Below are 27,823 nucleotides of genomic sequence, written 5' to 3'. Positions count from 1 at the left end.
GGCATCTTTTCCGCAAAGAGAGGAGGGAAGAGAGAGCGAATAACACAGAAAAGAGAAGCGGAGTACAACCCAGAGCACTGAGGAAATAGGGGAATGATTGTCACTAAGGGAGGGACGGACCAGGGAAAAAAGATGGAGGGAGGGAGCGCTGGGGTAATGTGTTTTCGATTAGCAGGAGCACCACGACTCTAGTTTGACCGCTGTACTGTTAGATTTCCAAGTGAGTGTTAGAGGGAGACTGAATGAGTGAGAGGACGAAGAGAGTGACAGAACGGGGTGAAAGGGTAGGTCGGGCAGAGAACAAGAGAGGTGTGATTTTTGGATGGCCGTGTGTGAAACGTGAAAGGGCGAATGGCAGAGACAGGGCGTGTTTAAGTGAAATGGGGTGAGTAATTATAGTAAACAGTGAGAAGTGGGAGTAGAGAGAAGGAAGGCAGGACTCCAAGTTCTGGAGCGTGGTTTTATAGTTTGTGGTGATTTCACAGAAAACGACTTTCTCAATATAAAAGACCACCACTAATGAACAACACTCCGTAAAATGGCTCTTGGAGCTTTTTCTCGTGCCGAGCGCTAAACGGCCGTGTAGCGTTCCAATGACCTAGGCGTTCTTAATAGACTTGTGTAATCTTTAAACCTTGGCTCTCAGCGGGGCGTAAAGAAACTGTCCGCTTTATGTTGCTCTAACCCTCTGTTTTTTCTTTTCTTTCCTGGTCTTTCATTCACTCTGCGCTTTTCTGATTGGCAGTCATAAAAGGGCTCGGTAAGGTGACTGGATCCTCTGTCTCCCAGAGGGCCCAGCTTTATGCTGAGGTCACTGCTCGGACTCGCCTCTCATGACTTGACCCTCAGAAAGCACCTGTGGTCGGTGCAGTACAAATTACTCAGTGGCCCTTTGTTTTGGACGTGTGTAAGGGGCATAAGGTTACTTTTGTCAAGCCCCCAGTACTTTTTTGTGCATTCCTTTTATAAACCAGGTCAATTTATTAGAAAGGCGATTGTAAAAAAAAAATAAAAAATTGTTTGTTAACTTTATTGCTGTAAGAATATTGAAAAGGCTGGTTCACATAAAATTCATATTCCAAATAATTTCAAGGTCCTTGTGACTAGTTTCTTTCTGTGGCATACAAGGTGATGTTTTGGCAAAAAGGTCTTGGTCATTATGGGACTGGGGCTGGACTTTCAAAAAAGTAGTGTAAAAGTGGTTGATACGCCACCTTGAAATGAAACATTGAGTGTTTACATGTACAACAAAATGCTGATAACTATCAAAATCAGTGTTATCATACATAGCTAACACTAGAAATACTTATCTCCAGTTTTGATGAAAGGTAAACAGATGCATTGGAACGTTGAATTAGTCTACTGGTTAAAGTGCTGAGCCCCAATAAAACGATGGACAAAAATGCTTTTTGTCAATTGTTTATGAATTTTATCTGGTAAAATGTGTTTGACACGATCTTACATGTTGTTGTTTGTTGTTGTTGTTGTTGTTTTTACAGTATTATTCTTGTAAAATTGTGCATGTGATCGTTTGGATATTAGTGACTATCCATTTCTGTGTCCTTAGTTGGATCATTCAAAGTCGTATTTGTGGGTGGTGATCCATGTTTGCCAAGCCATCTGTGTTAAATAATTAAATTAAAGGTTAAGGCTGTCTCAGAAGGGTGGCTAATTTGTCTTTTGTTGTCGTAATTCACGCCCCTCTCTTGTCTTTATCTCCTCAGCTTGAAGGTTGAGAGGGCTGGGCACATTGGGAAGGGACGACATTGCGTCTACCCAACAAGGATATTTTTCTATTTCGCCCAACCTCTGCTTTCCCCCCTTCCCCTTCCCCTCCATTTCCACTTCCTTTTTTTCCTATCCTGCCATCTTGCACAAGTTGTCCCAGTACCTGCGCTATAACCTGCAAGTGAGGAACATACTGTCGCCACTCAAGCCCCCCTTGTTCCCAAAATCACCAATGGATCAGAGGACACAGGGGGGACCCTCTACCGCCAGACCCACGCTCCCTGACCCACGCCCCTCCAGCAGAACGCGAGAAAGCAGGGAGTGAGGAGGACAAAGAAGGACGATGAAAGAGTAAAAGAAAAAAGCGAGAGACAACCAAGAGATGTGGCACAAGTGAAACTGCGGCTTGCGGTGCTGAAAGTTGGACAAGTGACCAGCATCTAGCAACAGCCGTCAAACCCACTCTCATGTCTCGGTCAAAAGAACCAGGTACTCTGAGGCAATGTCAAGCTCAAGATATTCCGACATTCCAAGCTCATGAAGAATCCTCCTCAAATACTGGAGAACATGTTTGTGTCGCCCAGCCTTCCGAGCCCCTATAAGACCGATTGGAGGTACGAGGTGGAGCGCGTGTTAATCGTGGGCCCGTAGTCAATTATGGGAGCGAGCCACACTTCTAACCCAGGTCGTGGAAAAGAGAGAAGAAAAGCCCTCTCTCAGCCGAGGAGTCACCTCTATCACCGAGCGCTCCTGCCGGCTGCATCTCCCTCACCGTCTCGTTCCGCCTCCCGGTTTCCCACCAGCCCAGTCACTCCTGTGAATGAAGTGCTTCCATCAAAAAGGAGTAAGGTTGTTTAACTTCCAACAAAGCATTTCTTAGATTTCTAAGAGCATTGTAAATAAAGTAATAGATCAGATCCATTTACACAACATGCCACCCAACAGTGACACGACTTAAAGGGTCTAGACAAACTCAAATGACCCTCTTATCTCTACTGTCCATTTCACTTATAGGCGGAATGCGTGTTCATCAGATAAACAAGCCTGTGCAAAGCTTGCCATGTTTTCTTTCTCACTCTATCTCTTCTCGCTTTCGGTCATGTACACATATAAATTCTGGCATGTGTGTGTGTGTTCCACATTGTCTAAAGTGTAGTGTACCTATCGCTTTGCTGTCTGATCCAGGGCACTCCGGCTGTGCAGTCTTTGTGTGGGGGCTGCAAATGTCTGTGCCTGTGAGTGTAATTATGCCATAAAAACGTGTAACCCTTTGGCGCGGTAACTTTTTCCCCTCCGCTGGTGTTGCACACGACATCGTTCCGTTCTCCTCCCATCTCCCTATAAAATCAGTAGGCTGTTTTTAATGTGATTGGGAGGGAAAAAACCATAGATTTCCAAAAGTCAATCCAGAAACAGTGCCTAAACATAAAATTAAGATAACCTAGTTGGGGAATAACTAGGTGAGAAAGGATTTTGTGGCACACTTTGGTCATTAGTTCAAATAGAGCAGTATGTGGTTGGGGGTGCCCAGGAGGGTGCAGATTACAGTCGAAGGAGAGGGAGGGCCAAATGCGTTGGCAGAGTGCTTGCCGGTCGAAGTGATATGCAGTAGGCGCCTCCAAAAAACTGGCGGGAAGGCGGAGGAAAGGCGGATGCAAAAGCGGGTGCGCTGCAGAGAGACCCCTGAAGCTTCATGCCCCCATGATGAGAAAGAAACAAATCACCCTCCTCTGAAAGAAAAACCATGTTCCCCACAAACCAACTCTGCTCCCTGCCCCATCGCCACCTAACAATGCCCCCCAGCTGCCACCACACCACAACAGGACCCCCAAAACAGATGGGGATCTTTACTCCTCAGTAACAAGATTTCATGAGCGGCAGAAAGAACAAGAAAGGGGAATTTCTGCCTGGGGTAACTCCTACAATAACTGAGAAGGCTTGCTCAGGCTCATAGCTACATGGCCCGCCTTCAAAGTGCCCTAATCCAAAATTCCGAAGGTGTCACCATCTCCAGCACACATTAGCTCGCCTCCCTAATTTCTAATCTGCAGAAAGCGAACCTGAACGGCTATGCTACTAGAACACCTATTCCAGGGCTGTTCACCTTTGGCCCCACCACCCACCGTTTCACGGCCAGTCAGGTCGCCTTATGGGTCCCAAAAATAAGGACACGTAGCCTGGAGAAATTTCTGGCACCTCTGGGAAAAGACGAATCAGATGGAAATTTCAAAGGGGGTCAACCAGTAGCAACAGCAGCACAACCACCACCACTAGTACTGCACTGTCTCAAAATAGTAGTCCGCTTGACGACACAGTCCACAAGTAATAGCAATGACAACAGTACCACCAATTGGAATGACAATCTCAGTTCTCGTCTTGCGGCATTGCCCATCTCATTCTTCCTCCACGGCTTTTCGTTTCATCACCATCTCTTCCTAGAAAGAATAGGAAGTACAGGGCTGTGTACCAGGGTTTGCCAGGCCTCACTAAGCCTCACGGCCTAGAGCAAGCCCCTCCCAAATAGAGGGACTTTACTGAGAAAGACAAAGAGCGTGACCGAGACAAAGATACGGACAGTCCCAGAGATTTAAGTAAGGGCTCCACACCAGCAATGCCAGGGTAAGGAAGCAAGATGCTAAGAAAGGTGTTCTTTGCCCAGCTCTCTCGAAGTGAGCGGGGGGGGTAAGAGCTCAAGTCCCAGTCAAACGTAGTCCCAATCAGGAAAGTCGTGTTAGTGGGGTACCAAGTCCTGCTGATTCCACCAAATTCCACTAATTTCACCTTCATACCCTTCTGGTGCCAGCAGGAGCCCCCACCACTGTGCGACGACACTGGGGCTCTATCTCCTGCATCACCAACTGAGCAGGATTCAAAGCCTCTCTTAAATAAGCGGCGAGGACGACGGCCTCGCTGGACGAAGGCAGTGAGTCGCACCCACAAGACATTACATGAGGCTACTTCTAACCATCAGAAACCAATGCCATCAGGTGTTTTCCTCCTCATCCCCTACTCGGCAAACTGTGGAATGGACTCCCACTGGTAATTCCCCATGTCCCCTGTTGCTGTCAGAATGTTTTTGATTCTTCACCCAAGAAGAGGGGACGGCCTAAGTCCAAAATTCCTCGGTTAGATGCGCCAGCACGTGGCCACACCCCAAACAAACTGGTACCCTCAAAAGTCTCCTCCAGTCCCTGTTCAAATCTAAGTGAAGAGCAGGATCCCCCTGTTTTGCACCCTGAAGTGGACTGTAAATCCACCTAAAACCCATGCAAAGAAAGCGCGAAAACTCCGACCGGGCGAAGCCAACGAGGAGTTCGACCCAGGTTCGCCACCAAACCTTCCACAAGAAAACCCAGCCCAGCACAACACTTGCTCCTGAAGTCAGGGGCTACTTCAGTAGGTGAAAAACCCTTTTCGTAATAAGGGCAATGGGCAGCTCATTATGAAGGACGAGTTATAGGCAAGATTAAATAAAATGTAAGACAGTAAAAAAGGAAGAGGCTTCTTGAGCCAGATACTGCTTGGGTCCGAAACCAGGGACTCTGAGCATGAAAGCGCCAGAAACAGCGGAGCGACGGGGGCTGGGGGGCTGCTACAAAACCACGGTCCTTATCATCACTTGCGCTGAACATTTGGGGGCAAATCAGGACCCCAGATCATGTTAGCAAAAAGGGGACAACTATATATGGGTTAAAAGGAGGGGTCGTAAGCACAAAAACATCAGCTAATCCCTCCCCAGGTTGCCCAACGGTCCTCCCTCCTGAACCTTTCTTATCACCAAAACACTTCTTACCCACACCATCATCACCAGTCACAGACCTGCAACACCAGTTGCCTCCATCTGAGGGTGTTCCCTTCCCCATCACTTCTCGTCAGTCAAAAGTGGGGGCCAGAGTCCCATGTAGTGATGCTAGTTTTGTTGAGCCTGGCTCAGTGCATTTCTCATCCCACCCCACACTGCAGCCATTCCCATCAGGGCCACCACTCATTCTCCTTTTCCCCCCTACTTTTTTCATACCCCCTCTGCTCGCACTGTAGCAAGCTCCTCATCATCCACAGCAAACCCATCTCAAAAGAAATCTTCTTGCCGGGGTTTACCACCATCACCACCACCACTACCGCAGCAGAGAAAACTACCATTATCAAAGTTTTCTCCTCCAAGGCCACTATTTGCCCACGTCTCCTGCTCCTCTTAGTGAGCTTTGAAGGAGGCCACACCTTCCCCAGTCAGGAATCCCACAGCGAAGAGTACGGTACCCAGGGGACAGTGGCATTGGGACAGACAAACAACAGCACCTCAGACCGTTGGGGAGGAAAAGGCTGGTAGTGCAATGTGGCTTAGCTGGTGTAGGGGTCTCGCAGGGTTTATGGCAAGTGGGGGACTCGTAATGCCTGGTGTTCATAGGTCCAGCATGGGAGCTGGAATGGGCTTTCTTCGAGAGGTAGAAGGAGGCACTCATCTTTCAGTTCACTTGGAACATCCTCACATACACCATCCCCACTGGGAGCCAAGGTCCTCACCTGATACAAGAAGACCGCCCACCCAGCTGCACCATCTACTGCTTTGCTTGGACATAAAGAGAAGCACCAAGATAAGTGCAAACGGACTGGACATGGCTGCCCTAGCTATGACAAAACTGAAAAGGCAAACAAGCGCGAAAACGCTACAGAAGCAGTGTATCTGCAGCTGCGGTCACGTCGGCCAAAGACCCAGACTTTTTGGATGATTTTGGATGAGATCTGGTGTTGCAGCTCAGCTGAAAATACGAACTTGGTCATCCGCCACACCTACACACTAGTTTGGGTAGCAGTTGGGTGTTCTGGGTGCTGGGGCAGCAGGGCCAGGCGGCGCGTATGCCTTGGGAAAGTGCCAGAGCCAGCAGCAGCCTTGGAGGGGGAACCAATCACCCACCACAGCACTCTTCTCCAGAGGAGACCTCTTGCCCACAATATTCAGGATCAATTTTTAGTGGATTATTATTCAACCCCACCCAGCCTACCCATGTGATTCACTTCATTATGTCCGTAAAGCCAGAATATTACAAAAAAAAAAAGAGGGCAGGAACAACTACGCTCAGAGAATCTATTCTCAGAAGTACCGTTTGTAACTGGTTTAGGTGTTTTTCCCCTCTTCCAGCGGAGGTTTTCTATCACCCTTCTTACGGTTGTGAACCCCTGGTTTACCATCCTCTTCTGCCCCATTGCGGACTTGGCTACTATCGTGGTTATAAAAAACCCCAGCAATTGCCCTGTTACCACCACCACACTCAACCAGGCTCCCCAATCGGGACCCATCCCACCACGTTCATTCCCCTTCTTTTCCTCACACCTCCGACCCCTTTCTATTGTCTCATCATCAACACCCCGCTCACTTGCTTCTCAAACCCTTCAAAATTTTCACAAGACGAAACATAGTATCATAGGTGGTGGTCGTTCATCAGTAACTCGTTACTGCAATGTAGTCCGAGCTGTCATTTGGCTGGCACCACCAGAACACAAGCATAGGCACAAGCACACGTGATCGCTGTGGGGAAGAAGAGGGTGATGATGTTGGTGGAGTTGTACGGTAGCATTGGAGTGGCAGAGTGGAGGAGGGGAGGGGTTGGGGGTCGGAGCAGCAAGGTGAGCGAGGGAGTGTAGAGTCCCGCAGCGTTGCAGGTTTGGCCGAGATGGCTCTGCTGACTCCAGTGACTAACAAACAGGCAGCTTCTGCCAACTCCCCCTTCCTCTTCCTCCTCATCTTCAGCAGACGGTACAAGCCGAAAAGAAGCTTCTATGTCTTGTCTGGGGGCCTGCGCGACTGTCTTTGGGGCAGCGGAGTCGGGGGCATCGTCCAGTTGACTCTTGTTCCGGATGGGAAGTTCTGAAACAGATTACTCCAAACTCTCTAGAACCATACCTTTATGGGTCTGGTGCATTCGGTGAAGGACTTTTGTTGCAAAATACAGTCGAGTGCTCAGAGAGTGGATGAAGAAGATGCTGCCTCCCCTATTGAGGAGGCAGATACCAGCCACCACACCAACTTGTTCACATCTGCACTATCTCGAACCTCCTCAAAGGGACGGCGCAAGAAAAAAAAGGTGGGAACATCAGGAGAGAGCCCTAGTAGGGTCACGGTTGGATCGGACAGTGAGAAGGGATCGTTCCACACTCGAAAGAGCAGAACGATAAGAGAGATGGGTGGTAAGTGAGAAAACATCTTACAAAATAATGCTGATATTGTGAAGGTTACTGGACATGCAAGTACGTATGTGCAACGGTAACGGTTTACAGTACAACCATGCATCTGTTCAGTCTAATGTCCTTACATTTTGTCTTACATGTTGTTGTCAAAACAGCGGAATGCAAATCTGGGCTTGAGCTTCCTGATGGTGACCCAAATTTAGTTTGACATTGTGAAGGTTGCAGAATTAATGCAGTGAAATGTAGTCACTCTCCAAATATAGTTTTACCTCAGCGTCCTCCATAATACTGTGCTAAAATTTTATTGGAGGCCACTTATGCTTCAGTGCATGCCACAAATTTAATGATTCTTTTCCAGTACTTCGCTGTCAGTGTTCGGGAATTGATTTCAGGGCCAGCTCATCAAATCCAAAACATTTTGCATGGTTTGTTTAAATTAAAGCGATTGATATGAGAACTGGAGTTGAAGTTGCAGCTTGTTCGTTAAAGGTCCTACATTATACTACCTAATCTACTAATGGGTAGTTACAGCATAATTTCCTCGGCACTCCAACAGCTGTGGGATTCCAATAGGCAAAAATTTCTTCACACATATAAACACCTGCTCAAATGTTACAGTGCTGAACAAGGTGAACGGAGCAGTTTTCATAATAGAGCAGGCTCTCAGTCATGCTGGACAGTTGTGTTTGCGTGGACAGGCATGTGTGAGATTGTAGAGTCCAGGATTATGTGAGGTCATCCCATGAACGCATAGAGGGTCCCTATGGGGCTGAGAGATGGCTTTGAAAAAGTGTATGATGGAAGGAAGGTGTAATAAAGGATTAGTGGAGCTCAGGCAGTCATGAGGTGTCATCCAAACTTGAATACGTCATTGACTGCACCATTAATAAAAAAAAAAATCACTGTAGTTTTCAGCGGATTTGTTTTTGTTGTTTTGATTTTTTGTGATTGTTGTTTGTTTCAAGAAACTTTTGATTTCTTTTTGGTTGTGTTTTGTTGTGTTGTTTTTTTTGCTGAGAGAGTAAAATGAATTTTGGTGTGTGTTTTGTTGAGGAAATTTTTTTTTTGTGTTCTTTTGCTGTTTTTGTTTTTTTGTGTTTGTGTTGTTTTAAGTGAATTTTGGAGAAAAATGTTTGGGTTTTTTGAATTGATTTTGAAAAACAAGAATAAGACTAAGACTGTGAATGAATAGAATTTGTTTTGTGATTATGATTGGAATGTTTTTGAAGAAAGTGTTGATTTTGATGAATTGGTGCATGTGTGTTTGTTTGGGATGAATTTGTGTGTAGAATTGAAGGGTTTTGTGCTTGCTAATTTGTGATTGCAGTCATTAGATGTGATTGTCAGCAAAGCGCTGAAACCTTGAATGTTTAATTTTTTGTTTTTGTATTAAACCCCTTTTTGGAAACTTGTGTGAATTTTTTGTAATACGTCTTACATGGAGAGAAAATTCTTGTTGTGGAATTTTTTTTTTTGTGTTGTTTTCTTTTGAAAATAAATTCTTTGAATGTGGATGAAATAGAAAGATATGTGAAGGATGGTTTTTTTGACTGATGGAAATGTAAGATAATTTTTGTATGAATTTGAGAAACATAATATTTTTGTTTGTTGCTTTTTTGAACTTGTTTGTGAATTGTTTTTGTGTGTTGTGTGTGAAGACATTTTTGAATGTTTGTTTGTTTTTGAATGTTTTGAAGTGAGTTAGACTGAGAAGTAAGTTAATTAAGGGATAATGGATTGTTGGGATGTTTTTTTTTAAAGTTGGGAACACATTTAATGAGCGCCCTGCACACATGAAACAAGGTAGCTGGTTTTTTTGCTGAATATGATGAAGGCAGCTATTTTCAGCCATAAAACATCAAGAATTGGAATGGCTATTTGCTTGTGACTGATAAGGAGAATGAGTATCTTTGGTTTTTCTACAAAATCTATAATCCAATTTATTTGGTCTAGCCTCAAATTTTTTGTTTTTTTTTGTTGTTCCCCTTTCTGTTATTCACCTGCTAATAGAAAAAATGTCCAGTCAGTTGAAATACCTGATGCTGCCTAACAGTTCTTGAAATGTAAACACCAAGTTTTTATTGTGTGTTTTTTGATTTGATTTTTTTTTTTTTTTTTTTTTTCAGTCTTGATTTGCCTTTTTTAATTTTACTTGTTTTTTTTAAAGGTTTTTACATTGTGTTTTGACACACCATTACACGTGGAGTGTAAAGGGGCAATGGGGAGACTTCTGTTAATTGTGTGTTCTCAGAATTTGCTTAGTATTTTTCAGCTACTCAACCCACCTCTTGTTTTAATATCACAGGAAATTATTGTTCTGCACACATAACCGAGTTGGCCAATCCATTGTTCCTGAGGTTTCTGAGGGTCCCCATCAGGAAATGAGGTCTGGCACCACCATCACCACCACCCTGCCCCTATCCCTCTCACTCTCGACCTCTTGCCTTTCTCACTGCACTCTTGACCAGCCTGGAAGCGGCTCAGCTCTCCGGCCCTCCAGCCGCCAGGCTAGTCCCGCCACGTGCTCCTCCCAGCCTGCATGCTGTCGTGACTCCCCACCTTCGCATCACTCCATCGGCCCCCTCCCAAAAACAACCTGCATCATGTCAACAAGATCCTTCGTGCAAAGAAGCTCCAGAGGGCAAGCACGCACAGGAAACAACATGGTGAAAAAACGAGGTCCGGGGGCCGTCCCCGCAAGCACCCGCTACCCCCTCGCCTGCTCCCCGTCGCCCCCACCACAGACTTCTGAACAAGAGAACCACCCTTTACCTGAAAGGCACAGAGGAAGTGGGCTTTGGGAGGGAGACACCGTGGTTGACGTCATGAGGCTGTAATACAGAGTCCAGCGCAGAAAGGGAGGCAAGAGAGAGAAACGTGAGGGAAAGGGAGACAGAAGGAGGCGATGAAAGAAGAAGAGGAACCGGGCGGAAGGAAAGGAGAGGGAGAGGAAGAAGAAGAACGACCAGTGCTAGAGAGGAAGATGTGATGGCAAGAGCTAGAAACAGAAGGAGGGAGGGGATGGTGACTGACGCAAGAGGAAATGCATTGTTTTCGCAGGTATGTGGTGAAAAATATGCAACTGTTCATTGTATGTATTTTTTTTTTTTTTTTTTTTTTTGGAAGAAATTAAATCATTTTTTTTGGAAGGGATTATGTGGGTTTTTGAAAGGGGACAGTAAAGACATTTTAATTCAGCAAGGATGCAGTAAATTGATCATTCTTTTGAACTTTTTATTCATCAAATAATCGTAAAAAAATTATCGCGGTTTCCACAAGTTGTACAACTGTTTTCAATATTGATAATACGTAATTGAGAACCATATCACCATATTAGAATGGTTTCTCAAGTATTAATTTACACTGAAGACTGGAGTAAATGGCTTTGAATGAACAGGGATCAGCAAAATATTATACATCGCGTGACATCTCCAAAACCTGATTTAAAATCAACATGAAATCAAAATCAACCAGTTTTTTTTGTCCCTTCACAACATTTCTCCCTCTCTGCTCTCCATAAGCTTCTGTAAAATCAAATTTTACATTCCTTTTTACATTCCTCACACACCTTTAATGCTGCTGTAATGGGTCAAATCAATTTAATGTTTACTTAAACACCACAAAAGTCTTAGGCCCAGTTTCACAGACAGGGCTTAGACTAAGCCAGGATTATGGGCCATAGTTTAATTAGGACATTTGAGTTAAATTTTTTGACATGGCCTTGAAAAAAAACATTACTGGTATGCATCTTAAGTCACAAAACAAAGGCACTGATACATTTTAAGATCAGTCAGTGCAAAATTTCTTTCAGTCGTGTAACAGCTCAGAATTACCATTTTCTTCTGGGACTAGCATTAGAGGCTGATTTATATTTCTGCATCGGACCTACGCCGTAGTCCTTTACGCCGTAGGCTATGCGTCAGTTTTTTCATTTATTATTTCTGCTTGTTGTCTGCATCGAACGTGCAGTACACGTGCAAACCACTAGTATGCAATGTCCACGGGAGTGATGGTGTACACGCAGTACCACGGACAAAAGACGAAGAAGAGAGGCTCGTAGGAGAATCAATTTTTATAGCCGTGACGGCGGCAAAACAAATATCAACTCATTAAATCATTATTTAAACCTACCAAAGGAGACAAAAAAACTGAACAGGGAGTAGTATCTGCATTCTTTCATTCTCCACAATTACTTGTTCCACGGTACTATATCAACATTGTTGGGTCTCAGACAACTACGTATGTTATAATGTACTTATTATAATAAAAATGAAAAAACGCTTGTTCTTTGCTCTTGTTTATTTTATATTAATAAGGTTGTAACGGATTAAAATGTATTAAATTTTCACATAAACACACACAAAACTCAATGGCCATACTGAGGTAGGGATTGTAGCGAGACCAAATCCCAAGCGCTTGCTGTCCGCGTAGAATTGACCAGCTGTTATATGTTTGCACGTCAGCCCTACGGCATAGACTATGTGTGCTAACGCACTACCTACGATGTATCTACGAGGCAGAATGTATAAATCAGCCTTAAGCCTGGTCGGTGAAACCGGGGGTTAAGTTCCCTAATAAATTACTGCTTTTCCTTTTGCAGCGCTCTGGAGGGGAAACACCTGATGTCCAATCCTATCCCAGAGCGGCACAGGCCCCTGACTTTCGTGGAGCAAGCCCCAAACACCCACAATGACCAGTCAGCCGGGAGAAGAGAGTTGTAGACCACCCACCCCTCCCCAAAAAGAGGTTCCAAAAGGCTGGGCTTTACTCTATGTGTACAAGACCTGGATGAGTACGTATGAACAGATTCATCAGGCCCGTCTTATTATCTGAACATTCACTAACCCGGAAAATAAACTGAACCTGTCTCCATTTCACTATCAGTCCTCGCAGATCAGATACTACAGCTAAAGAAGGAGAAGATAGAATACACTCCAGGACGGAAAACATGAGTTATTGGCCTTGTTTTCCGAACCCGTTCATGTTGGTGAGTTTTTTCATTTAAACCTTGGCTTGCAGTTGTTGTTGTACATAATCGGGCGATTTTGACATGCATCACTTAATTTAGCCTGTATCTAATTGCAGGTTGGTAGACAGTTTGATTGTTAGGATTAACTTTTTTCAACATAACGGTTTTTAAAGAACTATTATTTCAACGAGTAACAGCTTGTGACTCTTTGCTGGGATCATACAGGTTTTTATTGTCATTCTAAACCAGTTTTCATTATGTATAGGCCCCATGGGCCATCAGGGCTGATTAAATTATGGTTTATTGAGTTATGAGGTGATTAGTTGATTTCGATCAATATTTGGAATGGGCGCAGCCTCAAGTTGAAATGACAAAGAGATTGAAATTTAATAAAACTGCTATTTGTCTTCGTGTTTGTCCAGGGATAAATACTTGAGACGAAACGCGTTGATTTCCAGCTGCCTTATGACATCCTGTGGCTTTGGAAAACATGATCAGGTAACTCTTAAAACCAATAAAAACCACATCCTTTCTCTGAGTTGACAGCTGCATTTGTCATTTATGTTTTTTTTTTTTTGCTACAAAATCGTTTTTATTAATCAGTATTTTGGTCTTGGTTTCCAACAAACATAATTTAAACACAGCAATACATTTATTTGTAGGATAATAATATTATCATCTTTATTATTAAGTTTATGATTATTAAGTTTTCAAAGTATATATATTTTATTAAGTTCATTTTTTCTTCCCTCAATTGGCAAATGCTTTTCCCCCTGGTATAAAGCATAAATCTAACAAAATGTAGTAAGTTTAATGCTATTTATGAAAAATATTTTGCCAAAGGGGTAATATCAATAAATTTACTACAGGGTGTATTGGTTCTGAAAACAAAGTTTTAATATCTAAACTGATCTTGAAGTAGTTTAATCCATGTCAAGTAAGGATACATCTTGTTCTTTGTAGCTCTACAAGAGACCTGATGTGCCTCTTCTACAGAAGATCAGATCCAGTAAGGAGATTTTCATTAGTTTTTTTGTGCACTAACCCATAAGCTCAACAACTCTGTAGAGCAGAACACATGCTTGTCTTTCCATAAATATACTGATTTGACAGACTGGGAGTTGCAGATTCCTTCCTGACTATCCTGCTCTCATTTTTGTACACGTTTTGTTTTGCATGTTTTGCAAAATGTTTGAAACGAATGCATTCATATTTTCCCTCTTAGATGTCTATGTGGATGTGAAGCCATCTTTCTGGCTACGAAGCCACTACCTGTAACCTGCAGGCTGCCTGAAGACCACAGTGAGAAGGGCTGTCAGGATGACTGTCTAAACAGGTAAGAGGCGTACTTCCTCCAGCTTATACCCATTAGTGCAGCTGTGGATCCCATGGTTTTCTTATCTCCGTCTGCCTCAGGATGATCTTTGCTGAGTTTTTCTCCAAGCCCATGTCCAGGTGATGACCAGTGTGATAACCAGCGTATCCAAAGGCATGAGTGGGTGCAGTGCCTCGAGCGCTTCCGGGCTGAAGGGAAGGGCTGGGGGATTCGAACCAGGCAACCCCTACGTTCCGGCCAATTCATCATCGAGTACTTGGGAGAGTGGTCAGCGAACAGGAATTCAGGTATAGCCTCATTTTTGGCTTTAAACATGAAGAGAGAGATACTTCAATTAGTTTTAACATGCAACAGTTTGGTTAATTCCAATTAATGTGAAGCTCAAAATGCAATGTATAAACCTTTTCAGGAATTAAATTTGTTTGTTGTATTTTTTTTTTTTTTTCAGTTTTATGTTTGCACTGAGGATATATATATATATATATATATATATAATATATATTAATATATAATATATATATATACATTTTTTTTTTTTTCTCTTTTTTTTTTTAAGCACAAATACTGCCACAAATTCAGAGCAAAATCACATCTACAGAATCGCAAACCATTAGGAACATATCTGATGTTTAATTCAGCTAGAAATACAATATCTTAAAAAATATAAAAAATTTAATTACATTTAATTATTAGTGTTGATTTAAAACTAAGCACAAAAATTGCACAAAGATATAAGGCATTTAAAACATTTAAAAGTCACCGCATCACTGCAGCTGCCATTAGAAGTCGCGGTTGCTATAGAAACAGTCAGCATTCTGAGACGTGCGCTTAGGACAGTGCATGCGCACCGGCTGATCTAGCCTGGATAATACACTTTTTATAACTCTATTTGAGCAAAATAAACAACATTTAAGATCCAGTTGTTGTCAGGTCTTATGAAGCAAAACGATTGTCTGTGCAAGAAACTGAACTTAATTTATAGCATTGGTTATTTTTTAAATAAATGTAATTTTTTTTTGCGTTTTTGACTTCATGATGATAGCACAGTTTAGGAGTTGACAGGAAGCGACAGTGGTAGAGAGAGAGAGGAGGGCAAGATCGGGAAAGGCTTTTAGTTTAGTTATGACTTGATTGAATGTTTGATCTGCTATCTCTGAAGAATATTTATCATATATTCAGCAAGTCTGTTTTTGTGTTTAGGAGTCGCATGATGGAGCAGTACTTCTCCCACAGCGGCCACTACTGTCTTAACCTGGACAGCGGCATGGTCATCGACAGCTACCGCATGGGCAACGAGGCTCGCTTTGTCAACCACAGCTGCGAGCCCAACTGTGAGATGCAGAAATGGTGAGTGAAATAAAACCGTTGATGAGTCACTGAAGGAGGTACGGTAAATAAAATTCCATCAGCTTTCTGATGTTCTGAATCAGAAAGGTCATTTTTTAACGATGAGTTCACTGGGACGTGGACGACCACAAGTACTGAGTGAGCAATGACTTTATCCTTTAGAAATTGCTGTATTAATGAGCAAACCATAGTCATGTTGAAACAAAATTAAAAGAGGAAGAGGTTACTGCGGTCTGAAGGATTATATATTAACAACAAGATTGTGAACTCAAGATCCAGGGCAGTGACCAACATCTGCTTTGGTACCGTAACACAATTACACACACATTAGGGCGTTGGTGTTCACACATAGTCCACAGAAAAATTTAATCTCTTCCATCTCTGGCTCTTGTCTACGTTTTTTCTCTTTCACACACACACATACACACATTATAAAAACTGAGCTTGTAGGCTGGATGGTGGCAGATCATCCATCTTGTCACAGAAGAGCGATTATCTGTAGCTTGTGTTTTAGGGTGGGGGACACAGCTGTGCTGCCCAGTGGTTAGCTGTTAGAGCACACCCACACACCCACATCTGTGGCAAAATGGCCTCATTCTACCTTATTGCATAATGTACAACTCAGCCTAGTTGTTCAATATTAAGTCCAGAATGCTTTGTCGCTTGAGTTCATTTGCTTTCAAGGCTCAACATTTATATGCATCGTAGCTACAATATATTAAAACAGTAAGACAGACAAGGAAATTGATCAAAAGTGACAGTAGATGTTTACACTGTTGCAAAAAATTACATTTCAAATAAATCCTGTTCTATTGGGTTTTGTATTCATTGAGGAGTCCTGAAAAAATGCATCACGGTTTCCACAGAAATATTAAGCAGCCACAACTGTTTTCAGTGTTTCCTGAGCAAGAAAACAGGATATTAGAATGATTCCTGAAGGATCATGTGACACTGGAGACTGGAGTAGTGGTGCTCCGCAGCAATCTGTATTATTTCTTTAGAAACTTGACTAAGGTTGAGTTGAGTTTAAATCATCAGCCTGTCTGTCTGTCTTTCTTTCAGGTCGGTGAATGGAGTGTACCGTGTTGGTCTGTTTGCTTTGAAAGACATCAACAGCGGAACAGAGCTGACATATGACTACAACTTCCACTCCTTCAACACAGAAGAACAGGTACGCTGGAAGAGTTGCAGCCACCCGTATCCTTCATGTCAGGAAACGTGCCTGTCTGAAGCATGTACATACATGTGCACAGTGTGTATGTATGCAGCTGTGTTTTGTAGCGGATGCTTGTACTTCATTCGTCCAGATCGGTGGTGTTGATTCAGTCACTCATAGCCACTTAATAATTTCAGCCAGAGTTTAGAAGACTTGAGATTTTTTTTTTTTTTTTTTTTTTTTTTTGTAAGCTTTTATTTTTATTTGTTTATTAATATTTCACATTAACAAGGATGATTACCTCTGATAGTTTTTTTTTTAACACTTTAACATCAGGTTTTTGATATGCTGGTGGATTGGACCTGTAGTAGATGTTTAACATTTTCCTCTTGCTTGCCAAATGATAATGTTTCTCTGCTCTTGTTGCTATGCAGCAAGTCTGCAAGTGTGGCTCAGAGGGTTGCCGTGGCATCATTGGCGGCAAAAGCCAGCGAATCAATGGGCTGCCTGGAAAAGGGGGCGGATCAGGGGGCGGAGCCCGGAGGCTGGGAAGACTGAAAGAGAAACGCAAGTCCAAGCACTCACTGAAGAAACGGGTATGACACAGTTCATTCAGTAATGATGCACTACTATTGGCTACACTAGCTGCAAGTACAACATTTTCCTAATGCAAAAACCATTATTTTTTATCGGACCTTTAAGGAGGAAGAGTCCAGTGACAGTAGCAAGTTTTACCAGCACCTTTTAATGAAGCCTATGTCACACACAGAGAGAGGTAGGATGCCATCACACACTGGTTTTAAAGGGTCATATTTTACACTCTTTACCAGTCAAGGATGTTTTTGTAACAAAAACAGTCATAATTTAATTTTACATTTGGCACATTGAAATAAACGGAGTGACTTTATAAGAAACGACCTCTGAAATAATAGACCGATCTCTCACACTCAGACATCCTCAGCTGGTTTCTTGTTTAATTTAGGAACTTTGTGCTGAAACATCGAGTGTTCCTGCTGCGGAATTGGGAGAAGATGCGGTGGGAGAAACAGGAACTTCTGAAGCGACAGAGGGGCGAGAGAGAGCGAGAGAGGGAGAACAGTGGTCTGTCTCTTTACACACGCTGGGGAGGAGTCATCCGCGATGATGGCAACATCAAGTCAGGTGGTGTGTGGACGTGCACAATTCATCAAACTTGATCTCAAGTTTGGCATTATTCTGCTTTGAGTCTTCAGGTAAATGTTGGACGATTAGCAATTGAGTGTTGCTTTTTTCAGATGTATTTCTGACTCAGTTCTCAGCGCTGCAGACGTCACGCTCTGTGCGCACACGCAAGACTTGCGGCAGCCGAGGAGAACACGGAAGTTACACGCACTGCACGCCTGGCACACATCCTCAAGGAGATATGTGACATGATCACAAGCTACAAGGGTAAACAGACACTAATTCATTCACACAAACACTATCATACTTAAAAAAAACAAACAGCAGTATTTGCTATTGATCTTATTGTTGGCAGTCACTTTAATGACTGCATAATAATATTTATTATGCAAAGCAAGAAGCAAAGGTTGTAATCATGGTGTAGACATTGATTTTGACATGGATTTGTAGTTTGTGAGACAGTCGGTTGTCTAGACTGCAATCGGTTGTGAACGTATTACCAAGTGCTGACACTCATTACTTGTTTTTATGGAAATCTCATTTTTTAAATGATTTAGTTATGCAAAATTCAATTAGTTTGTTATGTGATCCTGCAAAAAGCTTTGATTTTGATTTCATCTAGAATGTTGATTCTAGTTTCTGTCTTATTGTAGTGCATTTTTGTTTTACTGAGTGTCATGAGACTTACTTTAAATTAAACAACACTGTATATGACATGCATTCTCACATAATCAGTTGCTTTCTTGTTCTTTGAAGATTCATCTGGTCAGACTCTTGCTGCTCCGCTGCTTAACCTGCCTTCTAGGAAGAGAGGTGAGAACAATATAATGTTCTTAGTACAGATTTTTTACTATATAAATATAATATTTGGTGAAGTTTAAGGATCTACAAAGGTTGTCAGTGACCTGCAGATATGGTTATTATAACATTATGAGGTAATAATAAGTGCAGTGAGAACAATCAAAGATGTGTCTTATGGTCACTGTAACATCTTCATCCTTCATGGCAATACTTACTTTTTGTGATTTGTCCATATGCAACAACAGGAACGTACAGTACTATGAGAAGGTCACCGATCCGCTAGATCTCAGTACTATAGAGAAGCAGATCCTCACTGGACACTACAAAACCGTCGAGGCGTTTGATTCGGACATGCTGAAAGTGTTTCGTAATGCTGAGGTTAGTCCCACTTCTCTTATACTCATTGCTCTTAAATAGGGATATGAGTAATTTTATTTCATTGTAACAATATATCAAAATATAGTTATTTTTGCTTTAAATAAGGTCTTTACGGTATCAAAATGTTTGATGCTATGGAAATTTCACAATTCTTGTGACCAGTTTCAGTATCACAAAAAAACTAATATTAGCCTATTCTAAACAAAAAGCTTACTGAAGTAAACAGTCAGAGATTAAAATAAGAATAAGAAACTAATTACAAGCAATAGAACAAAAAAAAAAACTACAGTAGAACAAATAAATAAGAAATATCACATTGTATAAAGAAATCAAATGTATAAAAACACTGCATATTCTTCACTGTGTAAATTAATTTATTTTTTTATTAAAGTTACAAAAGTGATTTTGTCAAGAGCAGTGAGAGATTATATAAAAATTATTAAGAAATATTAAAGAATAAGGACAAAGATGGACTATCTTATATTTTTACAGTTAATTTGGACATTTCGAAATCACTTCAAAGTATCTCTCTGGCATATTCTGCATTACATTCCTTAATTTGTCTTGTACTTTTTCTTATTCTCAACAGAAATATTACGGCCGTAAGTCTGCTGTAAGTCTGCTGCGTGTGGGTCGTGACGTGTGCCGGCTGAGGAAGGCGTACTACGGTGCCACGTCATGAGGCTGCTGTTCAGATTGATGAGATTGTGGGCGAGACGGCCAGTGAGGCCGACAGCTCTGATTCGCTGGAGAGAGACCACGCCCACCATCACCATGATGGAGGAGGCAACCATGACAAAGACGATGATGTGATCCGCTGCATCTGTGGCATGTACAAGGATGAGGGGCTCATGATCCAGTGTGAGAAGTGCATGGTATGTGCTCATACTTAAGATTAGGGATTGAATCCCTAATCCCCCTGTTTAGGAGAGCTCTATGGCATTTCTCTTTCAGAGTGACCAAACTAAGATTTTTACCCGGTAGACTGTAAAATTGGCAAGGAGTGATCAGATTTCATATCTAGGTAAATGAATATTAAAGAGGCTTGGGAATACAGTCTTTTGACTATATATATCTCTTTTTATTAGTTACAGAAGTGATAAGTCAAGAGCAGTGAGAGATTTTCTCTTTTGTTTGATTAACGTGAATGACAGGCAGCAGGAATATTAGACTGCTGTCATTTTAAGAGCTGCCTGAATCCAATATACTTTTACATGTTTTCTTTCACAGCTGTTCGCTTCACTTAAGACCTATTGTGTTTATGAAGATACTTGCAAAGATGGGCATTTTGTCATATATAAGTGTGTTTATTCAAAAAAAAAAACACTTGTTCAGTACACCTGTGCTCTATGAGCGCTGTATTCATGTGCGCGCCCCTCTCTGACAGCACTCAGAAACAGTCTCTCAGACAGCGTGTGCATGAAGTGAAATTAGTTCTTTTTTGCTGCTGATTGCAATTCAAGGGCTTAAAATAACTTGTTTGTGAAATTTAAAAATGCAATGCTTAAAAACGCATGCAAACATTAATTTTTCGCTAACATTCAGCGACACAGCAACCACAACGTTACATAAGCGTGTAACCACGATAGAGACAATAGTCCAAAATCTCTACCAGTTAACCATGTCTAAATTTGCTATGTGATTTTTTTTATTTTTTTTATTTTTTATTTAATATTTCGAATTAGCTTTTTTTTTATTTCATTTTTAGTTTTAGTAATTTTAGTAAGTCAACCTAAACTTATATTTAGAGCAGTTTGTAAAGCAACATTTCTAATTTCCATTCAAGTTTGTTTTTCATCTAATATTTATAGTTTCTTTTATTTCTACTTCATTTCAGTTACCAAAAAAATATATTCCGTACTTTTAGTTTTGGGTACCAATAAAAACCACAGGCTAATATATTAATTGAATTATTCATTATTCTATCATTATTCATGTTGTTTGTGTAATGTGTTGTGTATTGATTTGAAACCATGTGTAATTGGGGGAAGTAAAGGTAATCTATCTCTCTGTTCCTGTCTGTCAGGTGTGGCAGCACTGTGATTGTATGCGATTGGAGGCCGACGTGGAGCATTATCTCTGTGAGCAGTGTGACCCTCGTCCAGTGGACAGGGTATGTGACCTTTCAGTCTGTGTAACTTTACAATTCTTTCTTCCTCTCTGACTATGTTTAGCACGGACATATGGTCTCTTATCACAACATTTTAAAGGTCAGCCCAGGATAAGATCTACTTCGTCATTCAGGAAGTTTGGAACTTTTGAAAGCTTTGTTTGGGTGTTTGTCTTTTATGCATTTCTTGTCATGTTTCAACAGGAGGTCCCAATGGTGCCCCAACCCAGTTATGCCCAGTCAGGATCCATCTATTATATATGCCTGCTTCGTGATGACTTACTATTGCATCAGGGTACGTGTGTGTGTGTGTGTGTGTGTGTGTGTGTGTTTTGTGAAATGAAATCTGCAATACTGTTCTAAAGTTTAGGGTCAGTATTTATTTATTTTTTTAAATAAATTAATACTTTTGTTCAGCATTGACACATTATATAGATAAAAGACAATAAAGATATTTATATTTCAATTTATATTTCTGATTTTGAACTTTCTGTTTATCAATGAATCCCCAAAAAGTAATAAGCAGTACAACTGTTACAACTATTGATATTAAGCAGTACAACTATTGATCAGAAGAAATGTTTCTTGAGTGGCAATTTGTAATATTTAAATATTATAATATTAAATTTAGATAAAAAACAGTTATTTAAAATTGTAATAATATTTCACAATATTACTGTGCTTTTGATCAAATATATGCAGTCTTGGTGAGCATGAGACAATTTTCAAACATATTTTTAAAAACTTTTATTTTGGCTCAAATGTGTTTAGGTTTATTTATGTCTATGTGTGGCTCTTGCAGGTGACTGTGTGTACCTCATGAGAGACAGCAGACGCACTACAGAAGGCCAGCCGGTGCGTCAGTCATACCGTCTCCTGTCTCATATCAACAGAGACAAACTGGACATCTTCCGTATTGAGAAACTCTGGAAAAATGAAAAGTGAGATTCACTACACTTATTACACTCAATAAATTCTAAATTTGCTGCTTATTAATACTTAGTAAGGTGTTAAATTAAGGTATTGATAGGATTAACGGCTAGTTCACCCAAAAATGAATATTCTGTAATTAATTACTCTCATGTCGTTACAAGCCTGTAAGACCTTTGTTCATCTTTGGAACACAAATTCAAAAAAGAAAGTGAAAGTTGTGACTTTTGGCAAGTATGGTAACCCATACTCGAAATTGCTCTGCATTTAACCAATCCAAGTGCACACACACAGCAGTAAGGAACACACACACACACACACACACACACACACACACACACACACTTGTGAACACACACCCGGAACAGTGGGCAGCTATATATCCAGCACCTGGGGAGCAATTGGGGGGTTCAGTACCGTGCTCAAGGGCACTTCAGCCATGGTTATTGAGGGAGAAAGAGCACTGTTCATTCACTCACCCACCTACAACTCCTGCCGGCACTGAGACTCGAACCCTGCGGCCTTCAGGTTACAAGTCCGATTCTCTAACCATTAGGCCACAGCTGCCCCCTAAGATTACGATATTTTTTATGAATTCCAAGAGCTTTCTGACCCCCATAGACAGCAACGCAACTACCAAGTTCAAGGCACAGAAAGGTAGTAAGCACATCGTTAAAAAAGTCCATGTGACATCATTGGTTCAAGCGTAATATTATGAATCTACAAGAATACTTTTTGTGCGCAAAGAAAACAAAAATAATGACTTTATTCAACAATTTCCAGCGTCAGCAGCACCAAACGCTTGCATCGTGGTACCCTCATGAACATGTGGCAAAGAAGGAATTGTTGAATAGAGTACCACGATGCAAGCGTTTGGTGCTGCTAACGCAGGAAATTGTTGAATAAAGTCATTATTTTTGTTTTCTTTGTGCACAAAAAGTATTTTTCTAGCTTCGTAATATTAAGGTTGAGCCACTGATGTCACATGGACTATCTAGAGCCCGATCGATATATCATTTGCCAATATTATCGGCCAATATTATCGGCCGATATGAGGCTGTCGCTGATTGGTATATATAATTTTTTTTTTTTACACAATATATAACGCAGATAAAATGCTTGAAATGGTGTAATTACTTAGTTTGTCCAGCAGAGCGCGCTCCATTGTTTGATACTGGCAACCTGGATGAAACGCTTTAAAGCTTAAGTCTATGGAAAGCCATTGAAAATTTGAACGGCCATATCGCCGTAATGGCAAAGCAAATCTGCACCAAATTCGGGGGATCCCTTCAGCTCAAGGAACCCTCTCGAACGCGAATCGAGTGTACATCTAGAGGCCCTCTTTCAAATGAGACCACCCCCACGTCGATAGCCCCGGGGTTCGGGAGTTACAGGTGGTTAAATTTGCAGCCCGGCGCCAAAAGATCTAGCGATCCCGTGGGGCTACCAATGCACGGAGAATGGCGTTCGAGAGGGCTCCTCGAGCTGAAGGGTTTCCCCGAATTTAGTGGAGATCCACCAGCGTGTTCGAGAGATAGTGACACCAGTCAACACTTTCACTTCAGTAAGGAGATCTCTCGTTCAGGCAGCATTCAAGTGCTGCATAAGTGCCCTGCGAAGTGGAATTTACATGTAATTCCGCCATGATTCCAGTTCCAAGGGAACGTACACATTACATTCAAAGGGCGTTAAAGTGGGCGAGACGTGAATTTATATTGTATTTATTTACAGAGGTATATTATGCAACACTTCATACTTCTCTAGTAAGTTTCGTCTGTGTGTGAAGACAGTAGCACAAATCCATGAATGAATGTTCCAAAGTGAAATAAACTTAAACAGAATAAAGTTGAATGGAATTGAATTGAATTAAAGTAGAATAAACTTCAACTTTACTTATGTCAGACTCATTTTGGATAATGAAGTTTATTGTTAAATTGTTAAATGCCCTGCCTCCATTACATATCTCGTTCGTATTCAAGTACTTATTTGCACTCTTGATTCAGAATTAAGCATCGACATTCCTGTTGACCATGGAACAACTTTGCTATCATCCTAATGTTCAGTGTAAAGGTTAGGCTCAAGCTTAAACAAAGTTCTTTCCTCCTGTCAAAAGCTTCTGGTTGTAGATGTGGGATTGTTTGAAAGGAATATGTCTTCACTAAATCCTTGCCAATGCTTGTTTCTTTAATAAAAAATGCATGGACGTTAGATTTGATCTCGGCTCACTTTCTCTCTCTTTAGAGGTGAGAGGTTTGCCTTTGGTCATCACTACTTCCGTCCCCATGAGACGCACCACTCTCCTTCCCGCCGCTTCTATCATAACGAGTTGTTCCGAGTGCCTCTGTATGAGATCATACCGCTGGAGGCGGTGGTGGGAACATGCTGTGTGTTGGACCTGTATACGTACTGCAAGGGTGAGACATTCACACATACAACAGTTTTACATAAACAAATCAACAGTGAGATCCAAGAAATGCACTGAACCAGGTGTTACATGCTGAAAACCACCATACGCTTTGCATGCTAATGCCTGATGCTCTCGCTAATGGATTCAGGTCGTCCGAAAGGGGTAAAGGAACAGGACGTTTACATCTGCGACTACCGGCTGGATAAATCAGCACACCTGTTCTACAAGATCCACCGCAACCGGTACCCAGTGTGCACCAAGCCCTATGCGTTCAACCACTTCCCCAAAAGACTGACACCGAAGAGGGACTTCTCAGTGAGTAGTTGTATAAGCTAGGAATCTCACAAAACTGATAAAGAAGTGAAAAAATAAGGATTTTTAGAACCAAGAAGATATTTTTGCATGACAAAATATAACGTAATATCTACATTACATGTACATTTAGTCATTTAGCAGACGCTTTTACCAACTTACAAATGAGGACAATTTTTCAGATGTATTTCCAAGAAAAAAAACATTCTTATATTCGGGTCAGTATGGTAAGTATGCCAGTTTCTTCCACTCACTTTTTCTTTTCTTTTTTTCTCTCTCTCTATAGCCTCACTATGTGCCGGATAACTACAAGAGGAACGGCGGGGGATGTGCGTGGGATATGGATGGGGGAGAAAGGTGCATCAACCTGTGATGAAGAGCCCTCCCCCAGCGCGTCATGTGACCGGCTGCCTGCTGGCTTCTCGAGAGATGGGGACGAGGATGGAGGGAGAGGAGCGGAGGGAGAGATGGAGACCACTCAGGAGGACTCCAGCGCCCCTGTTCCCCAGCTCTCCACGTCACAGGAAAGGAGGACAGGTGGGGAGGAGGAAGACATAGAGGAAGAAGAGGAGGGTGAAGAGAGGAGAGAGACGGACGAGGCCTCCCGAGAGAAAGGAGGAGGTGGAGGAGCGCGGGATGCATTGGATGCCCCTTGCTCTTCCTCACTCTCCTCTTCACCTCTTCATCCATCCATCCTGGGAAGAAGGGAAGCACAGAGAGAGAGATTGAACAAGATTCTGCTCGACCTGCTGCACCGGGCGCCCAGCAAGAATGGTAAGAGACCAAATATTTATTTAACCAAAAGGCTTTAGTTACATTGCATTCCTTAGTTACATTTTTGATGATGTTGTAAAATCCTCTTTATTGTTGGCTTCATTTTTCTCATTGAGTCTCATTCTTTGTTGCTCCAAACACAAATGCTAAATGCTCTTTTGAAAGGAGAGAGGATTTATTTGAAAAGAAGTTTACTGAACGCTGTTCAAATAATTAGCTGAATATGCAAACTATATTACATTTATATCACAGATTATTATTTTTTTATTTTTTTTATTAAAAGTGTGAATGTGGTCAATCATTTGTTATTTTATTCATATTTTACAGTTTTAGATGACACTAATTATATCAATGACATAGATATTCATACTGATATTATTCATATTAAAATTGCTGATATTATTTTGTGTTTTAAAGTTAAACTATATAATACTATTCAACAAAATATATATTGTTGTAGTTTTTGTTTAGATTTGATCTGGATATTTTATAAAAAATGTTGTTTGTTTGTTTATTTATTTAGTGAAATTTGACCTAGACATTTTCTGTTAGATTCACTTATAAATGTCATTAATAGTCAATAATTTACATTATTTATATTTTGCAGTTTTAGATTGTAAATAATTTTATTTCTATTAATAATTAATACTATTCATATTGTGTTCTAATATATAATATAATATAACTGTTACATTATACTTCAAAATATATTTTGTCTTTAGAATTTTGTTTATCTTTGACCTTATTCTGAGATTCAGCCATGAATGTTAATATAAGTCAATAATGTATTATTTTATTCATATTTATACAGTTTTAGTTGGGAAATAGTAATAATATTTTTTTTATTATTATTATATAATGTTATTGCTTATTGTCATTATTTAATATGGCCTATTTTATTCTGAATAATTGGAAAAAAAAATCTTAAAAACTGATTAACAGAAGCCTGGTTTTATATACATAACCCTACGTTTAAAAATTTTTTAAACACCATGTGTATTCATAATCTGCTAATTTTGCCCCAATTTTGCTTCAAAACTACTGTAACCTCTTCTGTGATGCAAACTAATGTTATGTGTCTCTTACAGCGATAGATGTGACGTATCTTCTGGAGGAAGGCTCTGGTCGCCGCCTCCGCAGACGGACGCTTGGACTGAGCGAATTTATTTGCAGGAAGTAATGCTGACTACACTCTCTGCAGAGCACGCTTGCAGAGCAGCAAGAGAATAATGAACAGAGGTGAAAGGCGACAAGTTCATATTTATATCTTGCGGTTTCTTTTTCTAAAGGAGCTACAAGAGAGACCAGCCCGAGTTTCGTGCACTGAGGACATGCATTTTGCTGCAAGTCCTCAACCTCGATGCATTTAAAAAGAGCAAGTGTCAGACATAGGAAAGTTTAAACTGAAGAACGCTTTGAAATTCTAATTACTGCAGATGAACTACTGGTCAAATGTCTCCTATGACTAAGTGGTACTATATTTGGCCTTCGTTTCGGGTGCAAATGGAAACAGGGGAGTCCGGCGCCACTTTGTGGTCGACAATGGGAATGACTTGAGTGCAACCAAGAAAGAAAACGAGGCGAAAAAATAAATAAATAGGAGCATCATAGGAGGTGCAGTGTAGCGCACACACACTGCCCACAGACTGAGAAAAAGAGAGAGAGCTGAGAAAGAACGTTGGCTAACTGCACTTTTAACAACAAGGACATCATTCGCTCCCGGAGATGTACGGATAAGACACACTAACACTCACGCAGTATTGATCAATGCTGTATGATAAAGCAAAACATAAGTATGTTAACTTCTTCTTCTGTTCGTTTTTTATTTGTTATACTGTAATTAAATATCCATATTTGTGAGCTCGGGACTTCGGGACTGGGCTGGAATGTTTCGCTCCTGTTATCGTGGGGGATACCTTGCGATTGGTTAGAATGGCTGCCAGCCCCGCCCCCTTTTTTAAAAAAGTATTTAATTCACCAGCTCAAAATAAATACAAAAACAAACAAACAAACAAACAAAATCTAGCAGTGGAGGCACGCTGGCTTTATATAACGCCTTAGAATGCCGTTATCTTGAGCGTTTTGTGTTTATGGTAGTGTGTGAGATTCTTTACGGTGTTTGTGAGCGCGCGCGTGTGTGTGTGTGTGAGTGAGCCCATTCTAATAATATAAATACGAAAGAGGAAACAACTAAGGGCTTGACAGCAGTTAATAAACAGTTAAATTCACGA

At 41.3% G+C, this 27,823-nt stretch overlaps 1 pseudogene; it reads left to right on the top strand.

The window, feature by feature from the left end:
- The first annotated feature begins 1,936 nt into the window (after positions 1-1,936).
- LOC122140836 lies at positions 1,937-27,768 on the top strand (annotated as a pseudogene).
- The last annotated feature ends 55 nt before the right edge of the window (positions 27,769-27,823 follow it).

This window comes from Cyprinus carpio, chromosome B19 (assembly GCF_018340385.1).
Source record: "Cyprinus carpio isolate SPL01 chromosome B19, ASM1834038v1, whole genome shotgun sequence".
Lineage (NCBI taxonomy): Eukaryota > Metazoa > Chordata > Actinopteri > Cypriniformes > Cyprinidae > Cyprinus > Cyprinus carpio.
The sequence above is the reverse complement of the archived record's forward strand: the minus strand, read 5'-3'. Positions and strand labels throughout refer to the sequence as shown.